This window comes from Nerophis lumbriciformis, linkage group LG22 (genome assembly GCF_033978685.3).
Source record: "Nerophis lumbriciformis linkage group LG22, RoL_Nlum_v2.1, whole genome shotgun sequence".
NCBI classification, from domain to species: Eukaryota; Metazoa; Chordata; class Actinopteri; order Syngnathiformes; family Syngnathidae; genus Nerophis; species Nerophis lumbriciformis.
The window spans coordinates 37,001,496-37,016,605 of NC_084569.2; the positions used below are offsets into that span (position 1 = coordinate 37,001,496).

General features: G+C 38.7%; 1 protein-coding gene across 5 annotated transcripts in view; it reads right to left on the reverse strand.

The window, feature by feature from the left end:
* Positions 1–7,127: 7,127 nt before the first annotated feature.
* Positions 7,128–15,110, reverse strand: part of LOC133615305 (junction plakoglobin-like) — a 327,845-nt gene continuing 319,862 nt past the window's right edge. For all 5 annotated transcript variants that reach the window (XM_061973808.2, XM_061973810.2, XM_061973806.2 and 2 more), the window contains one exon: positions 7,128–9,405. The gene's annotated coding sequence lies outside the window, so the exon portion shown is untranslated. The remainder of the gene's footprint in view (positions 9,406–15,110) is intronic.

Sequence of the window (15,110 nt, forward strand, 5' to 3'; positions counted from 1 at the left end):
CTGAAAGTGCTTTCACATTTACTGTACCTGGGTTGACATGGTTTTAATACACTTTTCACAGATTTGGGAGCTAAAGAATGGCAGGAATGGAAAGAAATCAAAGAAGTAAAGACTATTTAAGACGAAGCCTTAAAAATACACTACATTGCCAAAAGTATTTGGCCACCTGCCTTGACTCACACATGAACTTGAAGTGCCATCCCATTCCTAACCCATAGGGTTCAATATGATGTCGGTCCACCTTTTGCAGCTATTACAGCTTCAACTCTTCTGGGAAGGCTGTCCACAAGGTTGCGGAATGTGTTCATAGGACCATTCTTCCAAAAGCGCATTGGTGAGGTCACACACTGAGAAGGCCTGGCTCTCAGTCTCCGTTCTAATTCATCACAAATGTGTTCCATCGGGTTCAGGTCAGGACTCTGTGCAGGCCAGTCAAGTTCATCCACACCAGACATCCATGTGACCGGGCCAAGTGATTAGGACACCTGATTCTCATCATTTGGATGGGTGGCCAAATACTTTTGGCCATATAGTGTAAGTAGTAGTTCCTTTCCTGTTCCCAAACTCCTTCCCTTTGTTTCTATAGATTTTTGACATAAGCTAAAATGACGTTTAACATGCCACAACACACATGTTGACGTTAGACTGCTATTTTGTAGAAATGACAATTTGGTCGACAAAAGCGGACCTGATGAGTCAGTCGACTTAGACGAGTTCCACTGCATTTTGCAACCAAAAATATTCACGTTACAACCATCGTTGATCTTGATGTAAGTTGTTTTACCCCATGAGACCTGCATCTTCATGACACGGTAGCGCTCCGCTCACTTTCTGTTAGAGCTTGAATCCCACCACAACTCACACAGTTTCCACAACGGGATCATATTTTTTTTTTATCATCGGCACAGCCCCAATACAAAGTCATCATTTTATATACAAAATGTTGTTAAGTACAATCTTGCTACTGTTGTTAATTCATGAAAGCTATTTAAAAAAGTGTGGCAAGAGACTTTGTAGTCAAGGGGATTTAACAAATATGTTTCTGGATATCGGACTACCGTATTTTTCGGACTATAAAACGCACTTAAAATCCTCTCTTTTTCTCACAAATCGACAGTGCGCCTTATAACCTAATGTACGTATTTATTCTGGTTGTGCTTACTGACCTCCAAGCAAATTTATTTAGTCAGAAAAGTGTCAGAAAAATGGTATGTAAATTATCAAAAAACTTTCCGTTCTCTGAGTTCCCAATAAACAGACAAGAGGCTGTCTTTGTTGCACCAAGCAAAGGCTTGGAAAATTCCATCGTATTTTTCGGACGATAAGACGCACTTAAAATCCTCTCTTTTTCTACAAAATCGACAGCGCGCCTTATAACCTAATGTACGTATTTATTCTGGTTGTGCTTACTGACCTCCAAGCAAATTTATTTGGTACATGGTGTAATGATAAGTGTCAGAAAAATTGTATGTAAATTATCAAAAAAACTTTCCGTTCCCTGAGTTCCCAATGAACAGATAAGAGGCTGTCTTTGTTGCACCAAGCAAAGGCTTGGAAAATTCCATCGTATTTTTCGGACTATAAAACGCACTTAAAATCCTCTCTTTTTCTCCAAAATCGACAGAGCGCCTTATAACCTAATGTACGTATTTATTCTGGTTGTGCTTACTGACCTCCAAGCAAATTTATTTGGTATATTGTGTAATGATAAGTGTCAGAAAAATTGTATGTAAATTATTAAAACACTTTCCGTTCTCTGAGTTCCCAATAAACAGACAAGAGGCTGTCTTTGTTGCACCAAGCAAAGGCTTGGAAAATTCCATCGTATTTTTCGGACGATAAGACGCACTTAAAATCCTCTCTTTTTCTCCAAAATCGACAGCGCGCCTTATAACCTAATGTACGTATTTATTCTGGTTGTGCTTACTGACCTCCAAGCAAATTTATTTGGTACATGGTGTAATGATAAGTGTCAGAAAAATTGTATGTAAATTATCAAAAAACTTTCCGTTCTCTGAATACCCAATGAACTGACAAGAGGCTGTCTTTGTTGCACCAAGCAAAGGCTTGGAAAATTCCATCGTATTTTTCAGACGATAAGACGCACTTAAAATCCTCTCTTTTTCTCCAAAATCGACAGCGCGCCTTATAACCTAATGTACGTATTTATTCTGGTTGTGCTTACTGACCTCCAAGCAAATTTATTTGGTACATGGTGTAATGATAAGTGTCAGAAAAATTGTATGTAAATTATCAAAAAACTTTCCGTTCACTGAGTTCCCAATAAACAGACAAGAGGCTGTCTTTGTTGCACCAAGCAAAGGCTTGGAAAATTCCATCGTATTTTTCGGACTATAAAACGCACTTAAAATCCTCTCTTTTTCTCAAAAATCGACAGTGCGCCTTATAACCTAATGTACGTATTTATTCTGGTTGTGCTTACTGACCTCCAACCAAATTTATTTAGTCAGAAAAGTGTCAGAAAAATGGTATGTAAATTATCAAAAAACTTTCCGTTCACTGAGTTCCCAATGAACAGACAAGAAACTGTCTTTGTTGCACCAAGCAAAGGCTTGGAAAATTCCATTGTGTACGATGGGAGGAGACGGGAGTTATCTATTGTCATCGAAGACCTGCTCAAGCTGAATCCAGGACCAGCCCAAGCCCGAGGCATTTTTTTCTTTTCTTTTGTGACCGAAAACAATGACTGTTTACATACTCCCCATTCCTTTAAAAACAGATGTTGTTATGTAAACAGGGAAAGTCCTGTGTTTGATTCTTTGCTTCTTGTCTTTTTTAATAGATGTCATCAGTGTTTGAACCTGACAATAAGTGTGACCAGTAGATGGCAGTCACACATAAGAGGCAGGTGTGGACTGCAGGATGATGCCTGTTCAGTAAACGCTAGCAAGCACTGGTAAGCAAGCAACACCAAAACACTGATGTTTCATTGAGAATATAGAACATTACAAACAACGCTCAAAAATATGTCAAAATGTTTTAGTACGACATTGTTAAGCTGCGAAGCCGCACCGCTTGATGGAATGCAGAGCGTTACGGCTACCATAGTCAGACGTACTGCGCTTAACGTACAGGTGTTATTATGGTGTGTGTAAAAGGACTCCAAAATGGCACCTATTAGGAGACATTAACTGGCGTTTTGTTCCGCAATAATATGCAAAACTGACTTTTCTTACCTAGCTGATGTGTATTTGGGATCTGCATAAGTCGTGAAAATGTATGCACGTCCGCGCCCTAGTCAATAAGCTCCTTCTTTTTCCTCTATCCTCTTGTTGTGGCTGTTGCCAATAAAGCATGTACAGTTCTAACTTATATCTGTCAGTAAACTCGCTAAAAACTACCGATGCAACAAAGATTTGAGTGTCGGCCCTGAGATCGGTAGGTCGTGAGTTCAAACCCCAGCCGAGTCATACCAAAGACTATAAAAATGTGACCCATTGCCTCCCTGCTTGGCACTCAGCATCAAGGGTTGGAATTGGGGGTTAAAATCACCAAAAATGGGTTCCCGAGCGCGGCCACCGCTGCTGCTCACTGCTCCCCTCACCTCCCAGAGGGTGGAACAAGGGTTGGGTCAAATGCAGAGGATGATTTCACCATAGTTGTGTGTGTGAGACTTATCAGTGGTACGTTAACTTTAACATTAACTGGCGTTTTGTTCCGCAATATTATGCAAAAACCAACTTTCCTTACCTTCTGGTACCTGCTGATGTGTATTTGGGATCTGCATAAGTCACGAAAATGTACGCACGTCCGCGCCCTAGTCAATAAGCTCCTTCTTTTTCTCTATCCTCTTGTTGTGGCGGTTGCAGTTTCTAATACAGAGTAGTGTACAGTTCTAACTTATATCTGTCAGTAGACTCGCTATGGAGGCGCTAAAAACTACCGATGCAACAAAGATGACGAAAGTCGAACCGGAGCCACGCAAATAAGACCGCCCACAAAACGGCGCATCCTGATACGGTCAAAAAGATGGTCTTTAACCTAATCTATGCAACATTTTTACCAAAGAACCACCATTACATGTTATGTAGACCACAAGGAAGTGTTTTCAATTTAGAAAAAAAATCATAATATGAGCCATTTAACTCTGTAACACCCCTTGTTGTAAAATGACAACGTTATTTTTAACCATCCTAAAAAAACAATTCGTTATATATTTTTTTACCACATTTACATAGTCATTGGGTCCTATTGTTCAGTCTCACAAGGCTATTGGATCGCATACCTGCCAACTACTCCGGTTTTCCCGTAATTCGTACGGTTTTCATCAACCTATTCCGGGTTACGGTTGCAGTGATAAAAAATACGGTTTTTCATTAATTAAAAAAAAAAAAAAGGGTGAAAACTACGCGAATTGCACCTTGTGCAGACAAGATTTTTCGATCGGACACGGAGGAATTAGCGATGTAAAAGACCACGTTGGGACAAAAAAACACAAGTTGCTAGTAGTCGTTGCTAGCGATACAAGTGGAAAACTTTCAACGTTTTTCGTCGCCCAAACAGATTCTTTGGATGTGATAAATGCCGAAGTTTTATTTACGGAGGCAATAATTGAGCATGGATTTCCAATCGCACTGGCTGATCACATGGGACAGTTAAATGTTTGTAATGCAACCTTTAAAAATCATTATGCGGTGATCGCGGTCCCAAAAATAAACTTTTCTTGCATGATAATGTCCAGAAAAATTCGCTTTATATTACTATAGAGTCCTTTTAACGAATGAGTTTGATGGTTTATCACAAACCTTAAATGAAAGAAGTCCTTTGTTCTCCTGCACCATGCATGCGCTTAATTTGGCCTTGCTTCGTGTTTGGTGCGCAATCCTGTCGGCTGTATTTCACAGCACGACATACTGTTAAAAGTGTTTATACTATTTATGCTTTCAAGTCCAAGTTGAAGAAATCTTCTTAAATGTTGACAGCATAACTACCAAAATACAGAAGTATGTCCTTAATATTTTTGCAGTGCTATTTCTGTTGAAAAGTTCAAATGATTACATTAGAGATGTGATGTGCCACTTTTCAAGTGTCTGATGGCTTCAATTAATTTTCATTAATTTTTCATATTTTGAATTCTTTTGAAAGGCTTACAAAAAAACTACATTTGAATTGTAATTCCATGCTATTGACAGGACTATTAATTTTAATGAAGTTAGCTTACCATGTTTACAGTATGATAATTGTGATAGAAATGTGAATTTTAGGCACAGAATATTTTTTACAATTGAACAAGGCAGTAGATTATACAAGCTTGGACAGAAAGTTAATAATGACACCAATTTTTTTTTTTATGGAATTGTTTTGTACTGTTTTACCATTTGTTTACTGTAAAAAGTGTTTATACTGTTTATACTTTCAATTAACAGATTGAAGTCTTGTGAAAGGTTGACAGGATAACTGGCATTAACTGTCAAAATAATTTCAAACTATTGAAGTTAGCTTACAGAATAAACATGCCAATCAACCCATATGATTTTTGCTGTAATATTTTTGTTTTGAAAAGTCACTGTGACTGATAGAAAAGTGATGGTTTTAGCAACATTTTAACCTGTCTGAATGCTAATAATCATTTTGCGTCGGGGGGCGAAGCCCTGAACCCTCCACCAGGACTTTGTCCTGGACCTACCGGGGCCTGCGGCCCTTGGACCCTGGCTACTAGGTTTTTCTGATTTCAAAAGTTGGCAGGTATGGGATCGTAAATTTGTTTATAAGTCACGCCTTCTGGCCATGAACTCACACAACCTCTCAAGGTTTCCTTTGAACAACATCTATTTGTTTCATTGGACTGGATTCATCACATTCAATTACCGTATTTTTCGGACTACAATTCGCAGTTTTTTTTCATAGTTTGGCCCGGAGGTGCGACTTGTACTCAGGAGCGACTTATGTGTGAAATTATTAACACATTAGCGTAAAATATCAAATAATATTATTTATCTCATTCACGTAAGAGACTAGTCCAGGGGTCGGCAACCTTTACCAGTCAAAGAGCCATTTTGACCACTTTCACAAATTATAGAAAACAATGGGAGCCGCAAAAATTTCTGAAATTTGAAATGAAATAACATTGAATATAACATTTTTTTTTTTGCTTTGTGCCATGTATAAACCAGGGGTCTCAGACACGCTGCCCACATCTTTATATGGAATTTTTAAGCTGGTGCGGCACGCGAATTGTGCTTGTCTGCGTCATGCGTGCTGTGATGGTACAGCAAATAGCGCCCACTACAGCTTCATGTTGTATGGGGCTTCCACTTGCTCACGTAGGTGACAGCAAGGCATACTTGGTCAACAACCACACAGGTTACACTGACGGTGGCGGTATAAAAAAAAACTTTAACACTCTTACTAATAATGCGCCACACTGTGAACCCACACCAAACAAGAATGACAAACACATTTTCGGGAGAACATCTGCACCGTAACACAACATAAACACAACAGGACAAATACCCAGAATCCCATGCAGCCCTAACTCTTCCGGGATACATTATACACCCCCGCCCACCTCAACCGACGCACAGAGGGGGGGGGGGGGGTTCATGTGTGAGGGAGCGGGGTTTGGTGGTAGCGGGGGTGTATAATGTAGCCCGGAAGAGTCAGGGCTGCATGGGATTCAGGGTGTTTGTTCTGTTGTGTTTGTGTTGTGTTAAGGTGCAGATGTTCTCCCGAAATGTGTTTGTCATTCTTGTTTGGTTTTGGTTCAAAGTGTGGCCCATTATTATTAAGAGTGTTAAAGTTGCTTTATATGGCCACCGTCAGTGTAACCTGTGTGGCTGTTGACCAAGTATGCCTTGTTGTCACTTATGTGTGCAAGTAGAAGATGCATACAACAAAAGGCTAGGCTGGCACGCTGTTTGTACATATTGCAGGGGGCGCTAAATGCTGTACCATCATGGCACGCCCTTATTAATATTGTCAGGGTGAAAATCGGAGAATTTTAATCCCGGGAGTTTTCTGCGAGAGGCATCGAAATCCGGAAGTCTACCGGGAATATCAGGGGGGTCGGCAAGTATGCAGCTGAGCCGCATCAGAGTGATCAAAGAGCCGCATGCGGCTCCGGAGCCGCGGGTTGCCGACCCCTGGTCTAGAACATGTACATATGTAGTTATTGTGGAACAGATGTATCAAATTTCATTTAGAGCTTGTTATATAATTGTTGTAATTATACAACACTGGGTGAATGTGGTAGTCAAAATGCTGGCTTGTTGCAGTGGGCTCAAACAGGTTGTATTCCCTCCACTACATCACTGCCTGAAGTATTTTCTCTATACATGGATAGTATACCGTATTTTTCGGAGTATAAGTCGCTCCGGAGTATAAGTCACACCGACCGAGCATAATAAAGAAGGAAAAAAAACATATATAAGTCGCACTGGAGTTTAAGTCGCATTTTCTGGGGAAATGTATTTGATAAAAGCCAACACCAAGAATAAAGAATAGTGAACAACAGTCTGAATAAGTGTACGTTATATGAGGCATAAATAACCAACTGGTATGTTAACGTAACATATTATGGTAAGAGTCATTCAAATAACTATAACATATAGAACATGCTATACGTTTACCAAACAATCTAATCGCTAAATCCCATGAAATCTTATACGTCTAGTCTCTTACGTGAATGAGATAAATAATATTATAATGTGTTAATCATTTCACACATAAGTCGCTCCTGAGTATAAGTCGGCCAAACTGTGAAAAAAACTGCGACTTATAGTCCGAAAAATACGGTAAACAAACCCGCTGGTTTTTAGTAGTAATGTGCGATGCCACTGATGTTCTTTTTGATCTGATACCAATTAAAATTCAGGCTAGTATCGGCGACACTGATCCGATATCGGATACTTGGTGCAAATATGTCTGCTTAAAGTTAAAAAGTTGTGTATTTCACATAACGTTGCATAAAAAACACAACTATGTATTATATATTATATGATTTATTTACATTTATTTCAAACTGACCTACCCTATTTTTCGGAGTATAAGTCGCACCGGCCGAAAATGCATAATAAAGAAGGAAAAAAACATATATAAGTCGCATTTTTGGGGGAAATGTATTTGATAAAAGCCAACACCAAGAATAGACATTTGAAAGGCAATTTAAAAATAAATAAAGAATAGTGAACAACAGGCTGAATAAGTGTACGTTATATGAGGCATAAATAACCAACTGGTATGTTAACGTAACATATTATGGTAAGAGTCATTCAAATAACTATAACATATAGAACATGCTATACGTTTACCAAACAATCTAATCGCTAAATCCCATGAAATCTTATACGTCTAGTCTCTTACGTGAATGAGATAAATAATATTATTTGATATTTTACGCTAATGTGTTAATAATTTCACACATAAGTCGCTCCTGAGTATAAGTCGCACCCCCGGCCAAACTATGAAAAAAAAACTGCGACTTATAGTCCAAAAAATACGGTACATTCTACCCTTGTGTTGTGTTCAAATGCCTCCTACAGCAACATCTAAAAGGTCAAATATTTTTTTTTTTTTAGGTTTTTCTATATCTGTCTTACAGAGTTAATACGCCTTATAATCAACAGACCCGCTCATCGGCAGCGCGCCCTACGGTCCGAGAAATACGGTAGACTTTTTTTTTTTCTTCATGGCCGAAGAATGTTTGAATGACTTTGTGTTCGTTTTTTTTTAAATCGGTCAACATATTGCGAAGGCGTGTTTGTCAGAATGCAAAAGTGAACAAATTTGTCAATGTCGACACATCACACTACCATGCAAGAACCACATATGGACACCCTGGGACGTGTGCACAGGTAATACGCAGGGGAAACATCTAGAAGACAGCAGGGATACACGGGTAGCGTTTGGTCGCAAATGAGACCGACAATAATGTTAGTCCATGTAACATTACATCCACAGGTCAGTAACCTAAATTTGTTTGTAGGATGTTAAGTAAACAAAAATATTGTTTCTAGATAATAGTTCAACACAATTAGAGCTCTGTTCATCCAAGGAACCTCTTACTTACTTCTGCCTTTTCGTTTGGAAAATCCAAGCTAAAAATCTGTTTGCCAGTTGCACCTTCTGCTCGTCTCGCATTGTCCCGAACTGTCAATGAAATAAATTCTTGCTTTAAAAAGTGCCAAACTGCCCCACGTACACTTTCACCCCACTGTAAGACGACATAGCAAAGTAACAGTTGTGTTATGTACACCAACAATACACCTCTGTCGAAAAAAACTGTCTTCTGAAAGTTCTTGATTGCCAAACGGGATATTTTTCCGCCTTGGAAAAGGTTGAAAAGTCTTGATTCTCCTTGTCATTAAGACCTTCAGTCGCTTTCTTCCAGTCCTTTCTTTGTGTGATGTGTTCAATTGATCATCGATTGGATTCCATGTTGTGTTCCTGCCAGGAATAAAAACAAAATATTAAAGGGGAACATTATCACAATCTCAGAATTGTTAAAACCATTAAAAATCAGTTCCCAGTGGCTTATTATATTTTTCGAAGTTTTTTTCAAAATTTTACGCATCACACAATATCCCTAAACAAAGCTTCAAAGTGCCTGATTTTAACCATCGTTATATACACCCGTCCATTTTCCTGTGACGTCACATAGTGAAGCCAACACAAACAAACATGGCGCATAGAACAGCAAGCTATAGCGACATTAGCTCGGATTCAGACTCGGATTTCAGCGGCTTAAGCGATTCAACAGATTACGCATGTATTGAAACGGATGGTTGTAGTGTGGAGGCAGGTAGCGAAAACTAAATTGAAGAAGAAACTGAAGCTATTGAGCCATATCGGTTTGAACCGTATGCAAGCGAAACCGACGAAAACGACACGGGAGAAAGCGAGGACGAATTCGGCGATCGCCTTCTAACCAACGATTGGTATGTGTTTGTTTGGCATTAAAGGAAACTAACAACTATGAACTAAGTTTACAGCATATGAAATACATTTGGCAACAACATGCACTTTGAGAGTGCAGACAGCCCAATTTTCATCAATTAATATATTCTGTAGACATACCCTCATCCGCGCTCTTTTCCTGAAAGCTGATCTGTCCAGTTTTGGAGTTGATGTGAGCAGGCCAGGGAAGCTAGGGTCGATATTCTTCTCTTGATCATCTTCGGTGGCATAAGGGACGGTGTGAGCCAAGACATCCAGGGGGTTTAGCTCGCTCGTCTGCGGGAACAAACTGCCGCCATTGCTTGCCGTGCTACCGAGGTCCTTTGTCCCTGAATTGCTCACACACTCAGGCAGATTCAATGGGGGTCTGGCGGCAGATTTCTTTGACTTTATCGTTGGAAATGCATCTGCTTTGAGTGTCGCAGGATATCCACACATTCTTGCCATCTCTGTCGTAGCATAGCTTTCGTCGGTAAAGTGTGCGGAACAAACGTCCAATTTCTTGCCACTTTGGCATCTTTGGGCCACTGGTGCAACTTGAATCCGTCCCTGTTCGTGTTGTTACACCCTCCGACAACACACCGACGAGGCATGATGTCTCCAAGGTACGGAAAACAGTCGAAAAAACGGAAAATAACAGAGCTGATTTGATTCGGTGTTTGAGAAAATGGCGGATTGCTTCCTGATGTGATGTCACAACGACAGCGAATATTAGAAAGGCGTTTAATTCGCCAAAATTCACCCATTTAGAGTTTGGAAATCGGTTAAAAAAATATATGGTCTTTTTTCTGCAACATCAAGGTATATATTGACGCTTACATAGGTCTGGTGATAATGTTCCCCTTTAAACTTCTTGTGAGAAACTCCAGAGATTGCTGAATATGATCACTTGGTAATTCCAATCAAGTCCAACATCAGAACTACAGTAATGGCCTCGAATATGAACAGATGGGTGTGATACTGCAGATTTTGGTATCGAGCCAATACCAAGTGTGTATATACTAGGGGTGTAACAGTACACAAATATTTCGGTTCGGTACTTACCTCGGTTTCATTTTCGATACAGTAAGAAAACAACAAAATATACATTTTTTGGTTATTTATTTACCAAATTTGTAAACAATGGCTTTATCCTTTTAACATTGGGAACACTATAATAATTCTGCCCACTTAATCAACATTAAACTGCCTCAAGTTGTTGCACAGATTAAATAAAATGACAAAACTTTTCTTCTACATAAAAAAAGTGCAACATTAAACAGTTTCAAGTCAACTCATCATGCTTAATTTATTACAGCATTTGGGAAGCCTGCAGTTGATTTTTTTTTTATGTAAATGTTATATTTTTATCAACATGTGAGATAGCAGGGACCCTGCCATTCAAAACTAGGCTGCTGCATGATTAATGTAACTATAGCTGAAAAAATAGTACAATCGCAATAGGAGAGACTATTCATCCCTGAACACCATGGAGTTCATGTAGGCTCAATGATGCACTTACATTATTATATCAACTATCAGAGACAGAAACTCTTAATTTAACATAATGTCCTTTTTTGCTGCTTCAACACAGCTCAATCAACACAGAAAAAGGTAAAGTGAAATAACAGACAGGCAGGGCTTTGCTGTCCGTAACACACACACACACCGCAAAGTGCGCTAACGTTACGCTAAAAGCGAATTAGCCTTCACCTCAAGCCAGGACCGCGAGCGAGCTGAAGCTGCCGTTTAGTTTTCTAGAAGGTCAACGGGCTCATAGTGATGTTACTAGTAGTTGACTGGGAGGTGTTTGTTATCATTTGGTGAGAATCCGCTGCCTGATGCTCACCTGCTAAACGCTAAGCACTGACTACATGCGCTCTGAATACGCACTGCTGATTGGCTGTTACCGCTCTGTTTGTAACCAATCAGATGGTTGTGTGGGTGGGACAATGCTGGGTGCTGTGTAGAGGACTGACAGAAACAAAGGCAGAAGAAGCGAAGGCGGCTACTTAATATGTTCGTGTGGAAACTCGTTCGATACACCGTCGAACCGAAACCCCCGTACCGAAACGGTTCAATGCAAATCCACGTATCGTTACACCCCTAGTATAAACAGTACAGGCCAAAAGTTCAGACACACCTTCTCATTTCAATGCGTTTTCTTTATTTTCATGGCTATTTACATTGTAGATTGTCACTCAAGGCATCAAAACTATGACACCTGTGAAGTGAAAACCCTTCCAGGTGACTACTACTTGAAGCTCATCGAGAGAATGCCAAGAGTGTGCAAAGCAGTAATCAGAGCAAAGGGTGGCTGTTTTGAAGGAACTAGAATATAAAACATGTCTTCAGCTATTTTCACTTCAGTGACAATCTACAATGTAAATAGTCATGAAAATAAAGAAAACACATTGAATGAGAAGGCGTGTCCAAACTTTTGGCCTGTAGTGTGTGTGTGTGTGTATTTCTACCCTTCTTGAGACATCAACAAAGAAAAGTACCGTCCATATGAGGACCGGTGAACATGTGAGGACATAAATCATGGTCCCAATACGGAAAACCATTGCATCTAATAGAGAATGTCTCATTTGCACCCCCTGGTGGTGAAATTTATCAAAATTAGGGTGGTCCCGAAAAGGAGGGATTTTTCTAATTGACTGTATGAAATAAGTGTGTCTAAAAATTTGAAGTGCTCCCCCTCTGGCCAACATATGTAATAACAAGTGTGTGTAAGAAATTGAAATGCTCCCTCTTTGGCCAAAATTAATTTAAAAAAATAATATAAATATGTATATAGAGGCATACTGTAATAACTTGAAGTACATAATGTAGATTAAAAACCGATTACAAACAAAAAATTCCAACAAAAAGAAACAAAAACTAAAAGCTTACCTTTTTCATATTTGCATAGTATGTATATATTATTAATATTGTAAATACAAATATTTATATATCTAGAAAGGGTGGTCCTAAAGAGGTAGGCATTTTTCAGAGGTCTCAAGAAGGTGAGAAATACAAGATTGTGTGTGTGTGTGTGTGTGTGCATATATATATATATATATATATATATATATATATATATATCCATCCATTTTCTACCGCTTATTCCCTTCGGGGTCACGGGGGGCGCTGGAGCCTATCTATCTATCTATCTATCTATCTATCTATCTATCTATCTATCTATCTATCTATCTCTGTGTGTGTGTGTGTGTGTGTGTGTGTGTGTGTGTGTGTGTGTGTGTGTGTGTGTGTGTGTGTGTGTGTGTGTGTGTGTGTGTGTGTGTGTATATATATATATATGTATGTATGTGTGTGTGTGTATATATATATATATATATATATATATATATATATATATATATATGTATGTGTGGGGGAAAAAAATCACAAGACTATTTCATCTCTACAGGCCTGTTTCATGAGGGGGGTACCCTCAATCGTCAGGAGATTTTAATGGGAGCATTCGCATACCATGGTTTATATAGGGCACAGAGTGGGTGGGTACAGAGTGGGTGGGTACAGGCTGGCCTAGGGGCGTGGTGATTGGCTCATGTGTTACCTAGGAGGTGTTTCCGTCTATGGCGGCATGTTGTTACAATTTCGCTGCGCTTGTTGAGGGATGACAGGTCTGGACGGTAAATAATAAACAGTTTCTCTTTCAAGCATAGGTTGCATCTTTTATTACCACTATTGTAAGGTGTGCTGGATGCAAGAATTTGCCATGTTATTGAATATTCAACATTATTGTCTTTGAGGTCCCAAATGTGTTTGCTGAGTTCTGTGGTATTCCGCAGGTTTTGGTTCCTGAAAGAAGCCTTGTGATTGTTCCATCTGGTTTTAAACTCTCCCTCGGTTAATCCTACATATGTGTCGGATGTGTTAATGTCCTTGCGTATTACCTTAGATTGGTAGACAACTGATGTTTGATACCCCGCTCCAAATTGACATTTGTTGAGCACTGTACGACGATCAGAAATGGAAAAATTCAACATCGACTACTCCACGAAGAACATTCCCATACCCACGCAGAATGACTACAAGCTAAGGCTCATAGAAAAGACGGAACACTTCCTAAGAAGGATGCGGTGGAAAGCACATTTTTTCCTCCACCCTGAAACAAAAGGAATGCAAAAGGAAACCGAAAACCCAAAAACGCAGAAGAGTTGAAGGCCACTATCAGAGCAACCTGGGCTCTCATAACACCTGAGCAGTGCCAGAAACTCATCGACTCCATGCCACGCCGCATTAACGCAGTAATTGAGGCAAAAGGAGCTCCAACCAAGTATTGAGTATTGTACATGCTCATATTTTTCATTTTCATACTTTTCAGTTGGCCAACATTTCTAAAAATCCCTTTTTTGTATTAGCCTTAAGTAATATTCTAATTTTGTGACACACGGAATTTTGGATTTTCATTTGTTGCCACTTCAAATCATCAAAATTAAATGAAATAAACATTTGAATGCATCAGTCTGTGTGCAATGAATAAATATAATGTACAAGTTACACCTTTTGAATGCAATTACTGAAATAAATCAAGTTTTTCAAAATATTCTAATTTACTGGCTTTTACCTGTATATATACACACACACACAATCTTGTATTGCTCACCTTCTTGAGACCTCTGAAAAATGCCTACCTCTTTAGGACCACCCTTTCTAGATATTTCAATGATCTTGAAAGAATAAAAAGTAATGATATCAGTATAGTTTATGTAAACAATATATATATATATTGTTTACATAAACTATACTGATAAATACTTTTTTTTTACACACACACATATATATATATATATATATATATATATATATATATATATATATATATATATATATATATATATATATATATATATATATATATATATATAAAAATAATTGTTTACATAAACTATACTGATATCAATACTTTTTACTTTTTCAAGATCATTGAATTATTTTGTGTTGTTGCCTTTGTGCAACCTTAAAAGTCCAAAACTGGCAATCCATGTGTTCCTTATGTGATATCATTGTTCAGTTTGAAGGTCAATGCTCTAAAAAATTGTTTTACTAGTTGGTTTTTATAAAATTGCATATTGTTTTTGATTGCGACATTATTAGAATAGGATGCAAACAAAGTATAAACACATTCTCTTAAGAACTATTTTAGCCATTGACTGCCATTATAACTGCTATTTTAAACAGACTGTAATCCTGGTGTATTACTATTC